The 15,637-nt window shown below is 34.3% G+C and overlaps 1 protein-coding gene and 1 long non-coding RNA gene across 3 annotated transcripts in view; one reads left to right on the top strand and one right to left on the bottom strand.

The window, feature by feature from the left end:
- The window catches only part of LOC129750122 (ATP-citrate synthase), a 64,974-nt gene that overhangs the window by 44,389 nt on the left and 4,948 nt on the right, over positions 1 to 15,637 (bottom strand). For both annotated transcript variants that reach the window (XM_055745348.1, XM_055745350.1), the window contains exon 2: positions 14,106 to 14,159. The gene's annotated coding sequence lies outside the window, so the exon portion shown is untranslated. The remainder of the gene's footprint in view (positions 1 to 14,105; positions 14,160 to 15,637) is intronic.
- Positions 9,678 to 10,219, top strand: LOC129750126 (uncharacterized). Its single transcript, XR_008738298.1, has 3 exons — positions 9,678 to 9,755; positions 9,877 to 9,982; positions 10,118 to 10,219. It is a non-coding gene; the product is annotated as an uncharacterized LOC129750126 (long non-coding RNA).

Here is a 15,637-nt window from a genome sequence, read left to right as displayed (position 1 = left end):
GTTTTCCGACGCCATCATGAAAACCAATATGGCCCCTTCCACTCAACTTTAAAATGCTGGAAGTGACTGAAAAACACATGAAACTCCCGCAATATGGGTATTGGATGAAAGCGATCAATAAGTAGAAGTCGAATTGCGCTTCCCGACGCCATCTTGAAATCAAAGATGGCGGTTTCCGCTTAATTCCAAATGCAGTAAATAACTGACAATCGCATGAACCATCCATAATATAGGTAATGAATGAAAGGGCTCAAAAAGTAGATGAAAAATGACTGACAAAAACTTAACCAAAATTTTGAGAAATCTGAAAAAAAGCACTGAAAGCAATAAACAAAAATATGACAAGTGTTGTAAAAAAAGTAATAATTACAAAAATATAACAAAACTGTGACAAAAATGAACAACTATTACTAAAATTTGACAAATGACAAAAATTTGAAAGAGCTATGACAAAAATATGACAAACAAAATAGTGACAAACGACAAAACTTTGAATAAAACACGACAAATGTGATAAAAAAAATTATGCCAAAAATATGACAAATATTACAAAACTTGACAATAATATGAGAAAAATTTCTCAAAAATGGCAAAACTATGACGAATGTGAAAAAAAAATATAACAAAATTATGATCAAAATTTGACGATAAAATGACAAAAACCTGACAGAACTAATATAAGTACAAATATTCGATAACATATTTACAAAAAAGACAAAGTAGTAACAAAATATTTACAATGAAATCACAAAAATCTGGCAAACATATTTAAAACAATAAAAAATATTACAAAAATGTTAAAAATATGGCAAAACTTTGACATTAAAATAAAAAAAAATAAGACAAATGGGCTAGAATCTGACAAAGTTCTGACAAAAATTTGACAAAATAATAACAAACATCTGACAATTTTATGAAGAATAAGATAAAAATATAACAAAATACTTTTAAATTTGATGTAAAAAATGACAAATTGATGACAAATACCACAGTAAAATTACAAAAGTTTTACAAAAAATGACAAAAATCCGAAAAAATAATAAAAAATATGATAGTTTTGTTACATTTTTATCATTTTTTTGTCGTAGCTTTGTTATAATGTTATCACATTTGTAAGATTCTTGTCGTAGTATTGCCAGATTTATGTTATCTTATTGCAAAATTTTGTCATATTCGTAATTTTTGATTTGTTATTATATTTGTCATATTTTTTTTTGTATTTTCATATTTTCCATGATTTTGTCAAAGTTTTTTTTTCGAGTTTTGTCATTATTGTTCTTATTATTACTTAGTTATTTTTTATTAATTTTTTTCTGTGGCCGGCCTTCAAAAACGAACTTGCGAAATTCATCCGGTGAATGTGCGAAATTCATCCGGTGTATTCGTACCCTTAGCCACAACTGCGGTGAATCCGTGCACCCAAGGTGGCTACCATCAGAAAGGTTTTGGCTTAAAACAGCACGTTATCCAAACAATCGGGAAAATTGTGCCTAACCCAAGGTGGCTACCATACACACAAACATAGCTACAAAAATGTTTGCTGGGTATAATGATCTGCTTCTAATTAAGTTTGATCATTATACACCCAAAACATTTGTTTTACTTTTTTCATAAAAAAGCAAAAAAAGTTTTTTGTTAGAAAACCTTTTTTTTCCTTAAGAGTGCTCTATTTGTGATGTTAAGAAGAGTTGTAGACCACATTATTCCCCACCACAAAAAAAAAATCATTGAATTCTGAGATGGCCATTTTTTAAATCGACCTTCTTTAGTTTTTAGTTCGCATTTTTTTTTCAGTGGAGGATTTCCATTTACTTTTACCATCAGTTATTACAATCGAAGCTCTCATTTCTTCGAAATCAGAACAATCAATTCAACCGCAGACACCAGATACCCAGACTGATCAGAGGCGCTTGAATCCATACAACTACAAGTCGCCAAGAATCATACGCCATCTGACGGGGCATCGTGAAACTACTGTGCATCATTAAGAAATAAAATTACACTGATAATTAACAAGCCAAATGAAACCGTCTTGATTGAATCACTTTTTAGTATTTGAAATTCTATCTCAAATATTTTTATTACCGTTTTTGTCTGCAATGTTAATTGTTTCCTTTAATTTAATGTATCATTATAAGAGATGAATGTTACACAAACAATGACTATTGATCGATTAAGATGAAAAAAAAAATACAAACGCAACGATATAGCGGTCCTTAGTTCAGAGCCAATTAATTTTGAGATTCAGTTTGATTTCAAAATTAATTTATCCGGCTGAGTAACAGTATGAAAATTATAATGTCTTTTATAAATAATGCATTAGGTTCGGAATTGTTCGTCTTAATCTGAAAGGTTGACTGCGACCAAAAATACATACATATAACTCCTTGAAAAACTTGATTTCTAATTTATCTTAACTGTTTCTTGGCTCGTACCTTGATAGGTTTGGAAGTGAAATAAATATTTGACATTCTCGTTGGGTTGATTGGAACGTGTTTAGACAATGTAAAAAAAAGCTGAATAATATTTAAATGTGATGATGATAAAATCTTTAATCCTATTTGCCGCTGTAAGTGTTCGTGATATAATGCTGATAGTTTCACTAAAACTTATAAATTTTTGGAAAAATAACCTCAGAAACGACCGTGTTTGTCGACCGGGTATTTTTCCCTGCTCAAATGTGCATGAGAAATGTCAAAAAACAACTTTAATGACCATCTCGCGTGAGCTTTCATTACGTCGTACGAAATATCTTGAAAATTCACAGAAAATTGCTTCAAAAGTTATCAAAACAACTTTAAAATTTGTATTTCATATATAGAATATGTCGTCAAGGTTACAAATATTCTAAATGGAAAGAAGTTGCGACTAATTTATGTCAGTTTTTGTTTTTTTTTTTCGTAATAAAACTGTTTGATTAACCTTAAAAGCGACCATGTTTTTAGACTTTTTTCCCCATCCTAATCCGTACACGAGAGCAAGTGCGCGTGAGAAATGTCAACTTAAAAATCTTTTATTCGACAAAAAAAAATGTTGAAAAACTGCACTGAATTTGGAATATTTCAAAATGTATGTTTCAAATCCATTTCTCTTTGCTTCCGAAATTTTTTCACCTTTGACATTCAACCAAATTCTTTGATTCAAAGTTTTGTTAAAACCATATTTCGAAAGTTATTAGTTTATTAAATGAATTCATTCTTCAAAAAACAATAATTTTGAATAAGGGTCATTTTAATGTTCCTTAACCACAGCACAGTAAATGAGAAATAATTTCGCTGTAACTAAACTTATATATCGATTTCAATGCTTTTCCACACCACCAAAACGAATTTTGAATGGTAAAAGAACAGTACTATCTTGATGCAAACGAAAGTCATTTTTATTTTCTTGTCGTATTATGAAATGTCAAATATCGTATGTCTGTGTGAGTGAATTCATTTAATGTTTTGATTTTGATGTGACGAATGCACGTTTGTTTTATTTTACCCATGGATAAAATCAATTACACGTGCGATATTCAAAAAATGGTTCGAAATTTAATAAAAAAAATAGTAATGAAAAAATAACATAACAACAGAACAGGAAAAGCTAAGCTATTCTTACTTAACGGACTCGGATGATTGAGATTGTTTGTCAAGAATCATCATTATGTCAATCAACGCACTTTGTTAGAATTTATACTAAATTTTCAGGAAAATACATCATCTCAAAGCCAAAAATATTGTTTCCACAACTGCCTCTACCAGTGGGCGGTAAAAGGGCTAGTTTGATATCCAAGTTTAGTAAGATATTTTGAAAAGAAGACAATTCTCGAATGTGACTAAATTTTTCATAGAAGGGAAGTTTAGGATTTATTGGAGAAAAAAGTAAATAAAAATCTGACACTGATATTTGTTGTTGTAGCTGGTGACTTAATGGTATATTTCGTTGTTGCGATTTTCATTAAGCTTTTTCTGTTAACAAAACATTGCTTTACAAATTTTGTAAATATTACCTCTACTTTTATTTTATTCAGTTTTTGTGAACCTCTATAAATGCGGATATTCGGCTGGGTGAAGGGTTTTGAGAAACTCTAACTGAAACAGATTGTTCAACAAAATTTTGTAAGAATCTCGTCCATTCAACTGATTTAAGAGTTCTAAACAGTAATATAATTTAAAGCCACATTCAATATACTGTAGTTTTGCAATATACAATCAGTGGAATGTTTTTACGATGTCATTTGTCGTTTTCTTAACAATTCCTAAATCGTTTTATAACTATTTACAAAAAATTGGGTTGTCACAATATTTTTCTACTCGGTAAACTTGAACTTACCCTTGACGGAGTTTCGGGGTTAACGAAATTTTGCAGTTGAAAGTGATCTTCACAAATGAAGCCAATAATGTCATAAAATGGTTATTTTTCAACCACAACGCTATAAGGAAGTGGAGCAGAAAATCTCTGTATTTTTATAAGCTTTATGGTTGAATTCTAACCTCATTTGGTTAATGCCTTCCAACTCAAAAACGGTTAGTAGTGGTTTTCGAAATCTATCGGGTCGTGTTATTTTTTTTCTTTCAAAAGTAGATAATCAAAAACGACCGTGTTCATCGCTTGATATAAAAAAACAAATAGCACAATGCAAATGTGTGTGTGATATATCCCGTGGCCGTTAGTTTCACGATAACCCGTAGATAGCGCTGCGGAACAAGCGCCAAAATCAGCCTTAAGTGGTCAGTCTGGGTATCTGGTGTCTGCGATTCAACGAAGCAGTTTTTGAATTAAAGGTTGGAAATCTACACTGAAAAAATAAAAATCATGAAAAAGTTTTTGTAAGAAAAACTTTGTTCCCTTAAATGTGTACAGTTGCAATGTATGGACCCGGCTTAGAAAAAAAAATTAATTTCTAATTCTGAGATGGAATCTTTTGGGACATTGAGTTTTAGTTTTTTAAATGAATTTTTCTCAGTGTAGGATTTCAAAAAATTCAATATTTTTTCTGAAAATTCAGTTATTGTTTCAAAACTCTCTCACTAACCACATTTGTGTAGGAACTGTAATTTTAGAGCTAAAAATGTTAATAAAATGTTTTTCTGAAAAGTTTAGCCGTTTTCAAATGTTAGTCTAGATAGTTTTTGGGAAAACTAAGTATGCTAAGTTGCTTTACTAGGTAAGATCTTTATGCCCACAAAGTTTCATTGAATTCTGATAGGGTCATGCCAACTTCGTGTCGATTAGGCGTAAAATCTGTCGAATGTAAGCGCAAAACAAAACAAACTGAGCAGGAACAAATTAGTAAAGACGGAAATCCAGTAATTTGTAAGTTTAAAACAAGCTCGTAGTTTGAAATATATAAAAGGAGCGAATGCCAGAGTAGCTCGAAACTTTTGAACTGGTAAAAAACGTTTTTTAATTTGAGAAACTAGCCGGAAAACGTCGATAAAATTCAATATTAATTACTTTTTTTAAACTTAGTTTTTGGAAAATTGGATTCTATGAAAAGAGATTCTTATAATTTCTTTAGTCTAACTAAATCAATGTTCAACAAATTCCTGCACTCAATACACAATGTTTGTTTGTTTCATTTTATAAAATCGGAGGGGTTCGTACACCACCTTATATTTTTTTTGTAATTATAATCAATTAGTTATTCAAATATCCTTTCGCTTCAATCGAACTATATGAGGGCATAAGAGATAGGCCCATAACAAGGTTAGCAGCTGTGTCGTGATTACAGATCAGGAACGGTTTAACATGCAATAATAAAGCCCTTACGTAGGCTGCCAACTTTTATTCCTCAACCTCAAGGAGGCACTTTAAACGTCTGGAATCACCTTTTCCGACATTTTAGTCCCCTTGGAGCTCGCGTAAACTGTTTATTTAGAGTGGTTATTGCGCAAAAACAACCAGACTAGAGTGTGTCTATCTGTGCTGCAATCATGAAAAGCACAACGTTATTCGACAGCGGGCACTCCTCTGATTTTGTCCGGTACCGCAGCAAAAAAAGGGATGCAAAAGCTAGTGGATATTGTAAACACAAAACAACAACCTATCTATTCATCGATGGGAAAACAAACATTATTATTTATTTAGTAAAAAAAATGGCAATATAAAAACGACTATTGATACACGTCACCCAGCGAAGCTAGGTACAGATAGACAGCTGCATTCGATTTCATTCTTTATTTGACCTCTAGATAACATGACAAGGATGTAACCGAGTGGGAAATTTTCCTGGATTGACGGGCGCGACGACCATCGCTGGGGGCCTTTTTGCTACAGGTCATTTAGAACTCCTTACGCATAATTTATGGTATTGTTTTAGACACAACTTGGCATGAAAATTTGATAAATAAATTCTATTTTACAGTGAAATAATTAGTAGGAAAATAATTATCGAATTAACCTTTTGTTTTTATTTATATTTTAATTCAGTTTTTATATACGAAGACAGCTTCAACCGATTAGCAGGAAAATGCAATTTAATATTTTGCACATTTTGTCTCATTCCATTACGTAATTTGTCAAGGTTAAAGCGTCTTATCGCATCTACGGGATCCTGGAAAAAACGTGAACGTTTATTGGAAGGAACGAAACAAAAATGATACGTCAACGGTTTAGTTTCACGAGTGATTTAACGTTATCTCCTTACACTCACTCAATTATTTAAAGGTAAGTGAGCTTATCTGGGGATTGTGCTCAAATTAAAGTTTAAACTTCACAGAAAAACTTGATACATTGAACATTACAGAAATAGAAGTAAAACCCGGAGCACCCAGTAGAAGTATTTATGATAAAAACCATACAAACATACATATACCTTAGCAGGTATCATTTAATACAGTGATGTAAGCACAGCTCAATAAGAAAATGCAACCAAAAGCGTTCCACTCCAGATAAGAGAAAGAGATTGCAATAACTTTTACTATCAAGTCGGGATCGATTGGCGGCGATTTGTGGGTTGAATAGAGGTTATAGACCACACCACATAAGTACATATGTATAAACATAGTACCTCGACGAATCTGATACGGAGGAATAAGAAACCGTAGAAACAAAATCCGGCGCCAGTTCCTGTGTATGGCTTCGGAGATGATAACTAACTGGTAGTAACTGGAAAACTTATTGTCGGATTTGGAGCTAGAGGATATGCCACCAATTGTTGTTTGGATCAATTGAAGATCATTTCCTTAAGTGTTTCACATCATCGTATTTTATTGAAAAGATTTGTTGAACATTGCAATAATTTAGACTTACGCGTAAAAGTTGCAATGTAAGTTGAAATTGTTGCACTATTCAAAAAGGAATATGTAAATAACCTTTATCCAAGTTATTTCTTAGTAATTATTAAAAAAAATTAGAAATACTTTATTAAAGTTGACAGAAATTTCTATATGGTTTATAGTTGATTAATACTATACTAGCTGATCCGCAAACTTTATTGAGCCTTTGAACTTCGCAAAAATAATGTACATGTACATGTATTGGTATTGAATTGGTAATGCCTACCTCCAGGGAAAAAAATATCGAAGAAAGTTGACTTCCAACCTAAGTTGAAAGCGAATTTTCCGAAATAAACTTAAAGATAAATTGTCATCTGTTTCACATTATTTACTTCATTTACAGAGAATCCTAGACACTGATATGTTCGATTTCTATCAACTCCAAGATAAGTGCCTAAAAATGTGTCGTCATTTTAACCCTTATCCGCTCTTGTGTGTCAATATGACACTATTAGAAGTTTGCCGGCTTGTAACTTTTTTCTGGTGCATCCAAATAAAACAATTCTTCGGGGACCATCAATGAATTCTCGAAATCTTTAATTTTGCATCATTACTTTTTTTATAGGCGCACCCTGAATGCTAAGGAAAATATGACTCAGACAATATTCACCTACAACACTTCAGTTTTTCTTCATTCAAATTCTATGAAAAAAAAGTCCGAAAAACCCTGCTTCGAAAAAAAACTGTAAATCAGCTACGGAATGCTCAAAGGCGCCATCCATAAATTACGTAACGCAAAAATTGCACTTTTTTGACCCCCTCCCCCCCGTATGTCACAAATCGTAACGCTTCGATGAACCCCCCCCTTTGAAAATTACGTAACGCTGATAAATACCCCCCTCCAATATTCGCATGTTTTAAGTACTGGTTTTCGAAGATCAAAAAAACATTCTAACATAAATTTTTTTAACGTGCTTCAAAACGAAATAAATATCTATCCAAATCGCTTCTTAGAACTCATTAATGATAACTCTCTGATAAAATGAATTGATAGTCCTATTACGAGTTGCTCTGTGCTGGTTCACTGATGATCTACATTATTTACTTAATTTTGTTTAAGGAGCATTACTTGTTATGCAAAATATACTTCACTTTGTAATATTCGTCGAAATAATCAAAATTGCATTTTTTTAATTAATTGAGAAAAATATTTAAATTACCGTGTTAAAGTTGAATTGAGGTTTGTGTACCTAATATTCGGTTTTCCAACAGTTATTTCACGGATATTCAATACACATTTAAGGAGTCTATCTCAGAATTTTTAAAGAGCAAAGGTGTCAAACCAGTTTAAATCATGTTGAAGCTTACAAATTAAGCTGATTTTGGTTTGTTCATAATTCTGCAAAAAGTGCATGACATCAAAATAGCTTCGATTAAGGAAACTAAAATTTTTGAGGAAAAAATCGTTACGTAACGATGAGCATGCCTCCCCCCCTCCCCTATGTCACAATTCGTAACGCTCGAGCTTACTCCCTCCCCCCTAGGAGCGTTACGTAATTTATGGATGCCCCCAAACAGAATTTCACTTAGTGACCAAGAAAGCTGAAGTTAGAAGCTATACGTTGGACATAAGGATATATTTTTTTGATTTTTTTTAAAGATCATGGCCACTAAAAAATGTAAAAAACTGGTGTAAAAACCGTACTTTTCAATCAATGAATTGTCAACTATAAATGTTGTAAAAATCGGTTGAGAAACAAAACAGAAATATTTGTTTTAGTCAGGAGTGTCAAATTGACACTCCAGGGACTGAAACGGGTAAAAGTTTCAGGGACGGATGAGGGTTAAGCAGTTGCAATCAATTGTCTTCCTTTTTTCGCCAAAATCACGTTAGAAGTGTTCACGGAAAAAAAATGCATAGGTTTTTCAAATACGGCGTCATGATAATTTTACTATATCCAGTATTTAGTATTTTTAACCATGATTTAGTATTTTCTATCAAAAATCTTGGCGATAATACTACAACATAGTATTTTTACTATGAGTAATTTGACAGCTCATCGTATTTTTCCCGTGTCGAAATTACTATGCGCATGATATTCCGATAGTGCACGATTCGTGTTCTTGCATTTACTATGAGCATGATAATTTTGGCATATCGTCCTTCGTGTTGTCGGGAATACTATACTCATGGTAATTTCATCATTGATCATACATTCATATTAATAAAATACTACGTGCATAGTAATGTTACGCTCAGATGTATTATTTTTAACAGTCACTTGAATTTGTTAAATATCGTCAGTCGGTTACAATTTCGGTACGCGAAAAAAACAAATTTTGCCCCGCAAGTACGTCAATAAAGTGGCCGTTTTGAAATTGTCCGGCGATTTGTAATGTGCACCTGGGGCAAATTCGACAACACTGATGTGGCCAATCAGCTGTGGGAGATAATGACAACGCTCCGGGTGAGGGTGGAAATCCACAAGAATCTATTATTGCTGTCGGATCCGGATAGCTGATCAGTATGGTCGGAAATGCATTTTTCAGGTAAGTTAGATTGTGTTTTTTTTCCTTTCAAATTCTGCTCATTGGATAAGCAAATTTAACATTTTTCCAATCCAATGTGTGCAAGAAAGGTTAACTGTTTTTTTTTTTCAATTTCTTTTAGTGTCGGCTCATGCTATTCTCGAGTTCCCCAACCGGGGAACCTCCCTCGATGGTGTAGCAAGTTAATATTTCGGGAACAATTGGCCGGAGGACATGCAGTTTTTCAGGTGAGTGGAATTGTGTTTTCTTTCCAAACTAATCAACTGGTCATTGAATAAGCAAACTGATAAGTTTTTTCTTAATTTCTCATAATTAACCAATTAATTGTTTTTCTGTTTTTTTTTTTTTTATTTTCATTTCAGACGCTAAGTGCATCTAAATCAGCGAGTCTGTTCTCTTCGCTGCAGCCCGAGTTCCCCGACCGGTGGTGCTATAACACAATCGTAAAGTGAAGTAATGTGGATAAAAAAATGAATAAATAAAAATTGAAATTTAATAAAATGAATATCATAATTTATGGGGATTTTATCGTGCTGAAAGATCATTATACCATGTTATTTTTATAATTTCTATCATGGTACGATACACATTTTGATAATAATGCATATTACTTTAATAATGGAAAATTGTACTTTTACTATGCACGAAGTAAACGAAATCATTCTGTCAATAACAGTTTTACTACAAAATGTAGTCGAAATTACTATGCGCAGCAAGAACAAACACATAGTAAAAATACTATGCGCGAAGTAATTTCAAGAACAAAACATTATTGACTCAAAAATATGGTTGTGTGTTGTTCATTTAAACCACGGATTTAGTAATTTTACTATGCTTTTTTTTTGTGTGTTCTTTAGCGTACAGTGAGGGGCAAAATAAAGTGTCCAAATTATGTTTTTATCATTTCTTTTATTTTTCTGGTTAAAATTCATTGAAAACACATCGTAATCATTTTTAAAATATTGTTTATTATGTTCTTTTTAATTTTTGTTAATGTTGCGCTGGTAAAAAAAGAAAGTTTTTCTGATAGAAATAAGTTGTAAAATATGGAGAACGCATAAATTTCTGGTTCCATTCCGTTGTCCATCCGGAAACTGGTTGTTCGTGATGTGAATAACGGTCAAACGCACTGGGAAGTGGTCAAGCACTACGAAATCAGCAAGACAGCGAGCGGTATCAAAAATCAAGAAGAAGATGAAAACGTTCGGATCGGAGATGGATCGCCCAGGAAGAGGAGTGAAGCCCAAGACAGATGCCAGAACGAACAAGAAAATCATTCTAGAAGTGAAGAAAAACGTAATAATAACGATCCGGCAGATACAGGAAGAGCTCCAATTTTCGGTATTGCGTTGTACTGTCCGTCGCCGCATCCATGCAAAGGAGTACCATAGAAAGATCGCAGTGAGAAGGCCTTTCATCAGCCAGGTGAACAAGGCTAAGCGGCTCAAGTTCGCCAAGGAACACTCAGTACCGCGCCCCAAGGCTCGAGTACTGGAAAACATTGTTGTGGGCCGACGAATCCAAATTCGAGCTATTCAACCGGAAGAAGCGGGATCATATGTGGCGCAAGTCGGGTGAGGAGCTCTAAGACCGCCATATCCAAGGAACAGTCAAGCACGGAGGAGGTAACGTGATGGTGTGGGGGTGCTTTTCTTGGGGTGGGGTGGGCAATTTGGTAAAAATTGACGGAATCATGACAGCTGAGTCATACTCCAATATCCTGCGAGAAAACCTCGAGGTATCCCTCATCAAGACAGGCCTCGAAGAGTGCTTCGTTTTACGGCAGGATAACGATACGAAGCATACGGCCAATCTGATGAAGTAATTTTCCCGTTCCTGCCGCATCAAACCCCTTGAATGGCCCCCACAAAGTCCTGTTCTGAACCCCATCGAAAATCTGTGGGCCATCCTCGATGCTCTGATTGATAAGATTATAGACGAAGATCAATAGCTTTTAGGAAAAGGTATATTTCGAACATATAGTCCAAGTCCATCACAGCTTACACATCCCTTACTGGAACGTTGGGTAGTTTTCTTCACATAAAACATGATATTTAAACATTATATGATATTATTGAATAACGGGTCAAAAGTATTCGTTAAGGGGTAGCAAAAAGTTAGCGTGTATAGTCTTAGCCACTGGCAGGGTTCAACACAGGCTAGTGTGTCGAAAGACCTCAAAAAAAGTTTTCCTCACTCGTTTATTCTTTGTTCACGCGCTCATTTTATTCCTCAAAATCTTCACGGACAATTGGAAAGCAAAACGAGCAGAGAAAAAATTGTGCAAGGAGCATGGATGTGCGCGCGTTTAGAAAACTCTGCGGATTGCGAAATGGGTGAGCGAAAAACACAAACGAGCACATGCCCGGGCTAGGATCACCGGAAGCTGAGATGCCAGGATTTGCATGATTTTTTAGGATTTGCCTGATTTTTCGAGGCTCAGCCTGACAACCTGATAAGCCATTGAATTTTCCTGATTTTTGAAAATATGCCTGATTTTGCCTGATTTTTGCGAATGTGATGAAAAGTGGATAGTATACGGAACTGGATTAGGTACCATTGCTGAAGTGAGTTAAAATTTTTCGTTACTTTACCGTAGCCTGATTTTCGAAAATGTCCCTGGCCGGGAGTTTGAATGTTCAAGCGTACGTGTCGTGTATGAGTGAGTATCTTGTGCTGCAGGATTGGTGTTTCTCGGTTAGGAGGCCTGCATCAGGCGCGGCGCAAATGAGTTGGCGTTAGATGAATAGAAAGCTTTTGATCTGTAAATGATGGGAATTGTTACGAGAAATGGGTCGGGGCCATCTGGCCCTGGCCACGGTCAATGTGGTCGGTTTCGGAATCCGAAAAATCAAAATGATCAGATTTTAACTTGCGACACATGAATAGAAATCCGTTGATCTGTAAATGATGGGATTGATTGGATAAGTGGTTCGGGGACATCTCGTCCGAGATTGGGCGAAAACCGGAACAGGACGGAATCCGGAATTGCTCTTTGGGAAACTTGTTGGCTTTTGTGAGCACTATTATCTCACTACTATCGAGGGGCTTGTAACAGATCAGTCGGCTCTTTAACGCCCAGAGGAAATTTCAACCAGGCCTCACCACATCACGGATTGCCCCTAGGGCGGGGCACTTTTCACAGGCACGACTTGACGCACAAGGTCGTCAAAGCCACCCAAATACGGTTGGAAAACGGGTTAACCACGTAGGTTGGACCGGAAATACTTAAAAAGCCAGGAGCCTTTCGAGTTTCTCTTATTTATAGGTTTTGTTGTCCTTTCATCACCATGTTCTCATGTATTAAACAAACAAACTTATACCTAAAAAATAACTAACGAAATACATAATAATCTTCGATAATAAATTTATTTACAATGTTTTCATCCAAACTGGTAAAAAAATCGCAATTTTTATTTAAACCATTAAATGAATGGAAGTAAAGAGTTAGTTTTATTCCTTTTAAAGAACATTTTTTTAATAACTGTTCATTTCTATTCACAGTGTGTCCTTTTCACCCTATTTTACGGTACGGGAATCCAAAAATTAACACACAAAATACTTGAGTAACTTTTAAGGGCACATTAATGAAATCATTGGAATTTTTTCTACAATTTGTATCAATCTCAAAACTGTTATTCCATTTAAAAATTTCTGTTTCAAGCTGAAAATCGCTTACAAAATTTAAAATAAAAGTTTTACAGATTGAAAATCTAATAATTTAACATCCTTTTTTACGAAAAAGAATGTTTCATGATTGAATATTTTTAACTGAGGCATTTGATAACAATTTTTCTAACAATTGGCATTTCTAACATGCTGCACAACTTCAATAGGTCATTTACGAGAATGAAGCAAAAACTGACATATTGTCATAATACTAGAAAGATAAACATACTGCAATCGTACGATTCGACTTGGGCTGTTGCTGACTGATTCGGAAAAGAAGGCAACTTCACGTTGAATGAAATAAATAGCATTCTAGTTGAAGCATCCAATACACTGAATTAGATGCTGACAAAAATTCCCAAGTGTAATTTGATAATGCTCAAAATTGTATGCCGGATTATGGATGATTGAATAATTTCCAACGAAAGGTACTCGGGTGCCTATTTGCGAATTTATTCACACATTCAAACACGAAACATCTTTGGATGGGGCCGGCTTTAGACGACCGGGCCATCGGATGATCGCACCACTAGTAGCAGAGACATACACGGTCGCACTTGTTTACATCTTGCGCGCCGCCCCACTCAAACAAATACCAACCAAAGCCACGTCGTCGCTCACGTTATGTTACGAACGCAATGGCTGTGTTTGGTGGTTATGATAATAAACCATTCGACTCACCTGAGGAAGCAGATTTTTTTTTAAGAAATCGTTGTCAAGTTGATTGGCTGGGCACTGCAAAAAAGAGAAGAAAATAAGAATTAACATCAAATCTAGTCAAAAATATCCGGTCCCGCATGGCCACACCATACAAGATACGCGAAGTGAAATTTCTAACCGCTATCACTGCCAATTTGCGAATGTGTACGTCTTTCGGGGTGATTATAACCACGCGAGCCGGCACTGTTGACACTGTGATCGAAAACGTGACACCGGCCTGATCGGGGAAAATTTTTCTTAATATTCATAGGGCTGAAGACGTAAGGAAACTGAACTGTGTGCGTTCGGTAAACAGAAAGCTGAGTTCGACTACTCAAAACTAATACAGAAAATAAAAACCGTATCGCATCGTAATACAACAGTGTGTTTGACTTGTGCACATCCCGTTTATTTATGGGATCTACTCTTGCATTTGATTTATTTTCGACAAATTACAATAATATTGAATATAATTAAATGTACTTGCATGTTTACTTACTATAGACTTTCTTCCTCAAGTTTATCGAATCTCCGTCGAGCTATGATTTTTTGGCAAAAAAATCAGTACGCATAATCGTAAAAATCGATAAGTCGCATAAATCTTGGCGTTAAACAAATAGAGACCTCTTTTTTTTTTAATGTCTATTATAGAGATTTTCAGCTTTCAGCTGGTTCATCTCTTTTATGAGATAGAGAACTCTTTTTTATCTCAACTTTTTTCCTTGGTGTTTAAAAAAATCATTGGTTTTGTCATTATTACCTACATTTGTTTTTTTTTTTCAATTTTTGGCATTTTTTTTAGTTTTCATCAATTTTAGTTGAATGTTTCATTAACACTTTGTTTTGTTGATATTATTTGCCATTTAAGTTCATATGAATTGTCTCTGGCATTTAAAACCGTTTAAACTGTTTTTTTTTTAATTTTTTTTTTGTCATTTTTTTATACCTTCTTCTTATTTCTAATCGCCAATGCTATTTTTAGCACGACTCTGAACTGCTTTATCATCTAACTCATGTAATGTGAGACTATAAAATACTATATAAATTACGCAAATGTCCTGTAACAAAAAGGAGCAGGACATTTACCGTTATTTTACAGGTCGAAAACGAATTACGTGACATTTAATTTTCAGTGTACAACTTTTTTACAGGACATTTGCTGTAATAATAAATGAATCTTCGTTAACTTTCAAGGAAAACAATTTAAAATTACAGGTTTTGTTAATTAGAGGTTGATTTATTTTAAAGGTTGCAGTTTTCAGTGACACGTCAAAAAAATTTCTGTGTAGGATTCGGGACAACACATTGTAGGCGGTGTGCGATCTAACATTGTGAAAAGTATCGTAGTAGGTTTGGATTAAAAATGTCAAAGAAAATATATTATACATTGTGCATCCAAAATGTAAGCTTGTATTTCTATCCGTCCGGAGACTATAAGATAGGTTACCACATCTGGCGACGAGGATAAACCGGAAAAAACGGAACTGGTAAGAAAAATAAGTGTCTGCTTTCAG

This window comes from Uranotaenia lowii, chromosome 2 (assembly GCF_029784155.1).
Source record: "Uranotaenia lowii strain MFRU-FL chromosome 2, ASM2978415v1, whole genome shotgun sequence".
Lineage (NCBI taxonomy): Eukaryota > Metazoa > Arthropoda > Insecta > Diptera > Culicidae > Uranotaenia > Uranotaenia lowii.
This window is presented reverse-complemented; position numbering and strand designations above follow the sequence as displayed.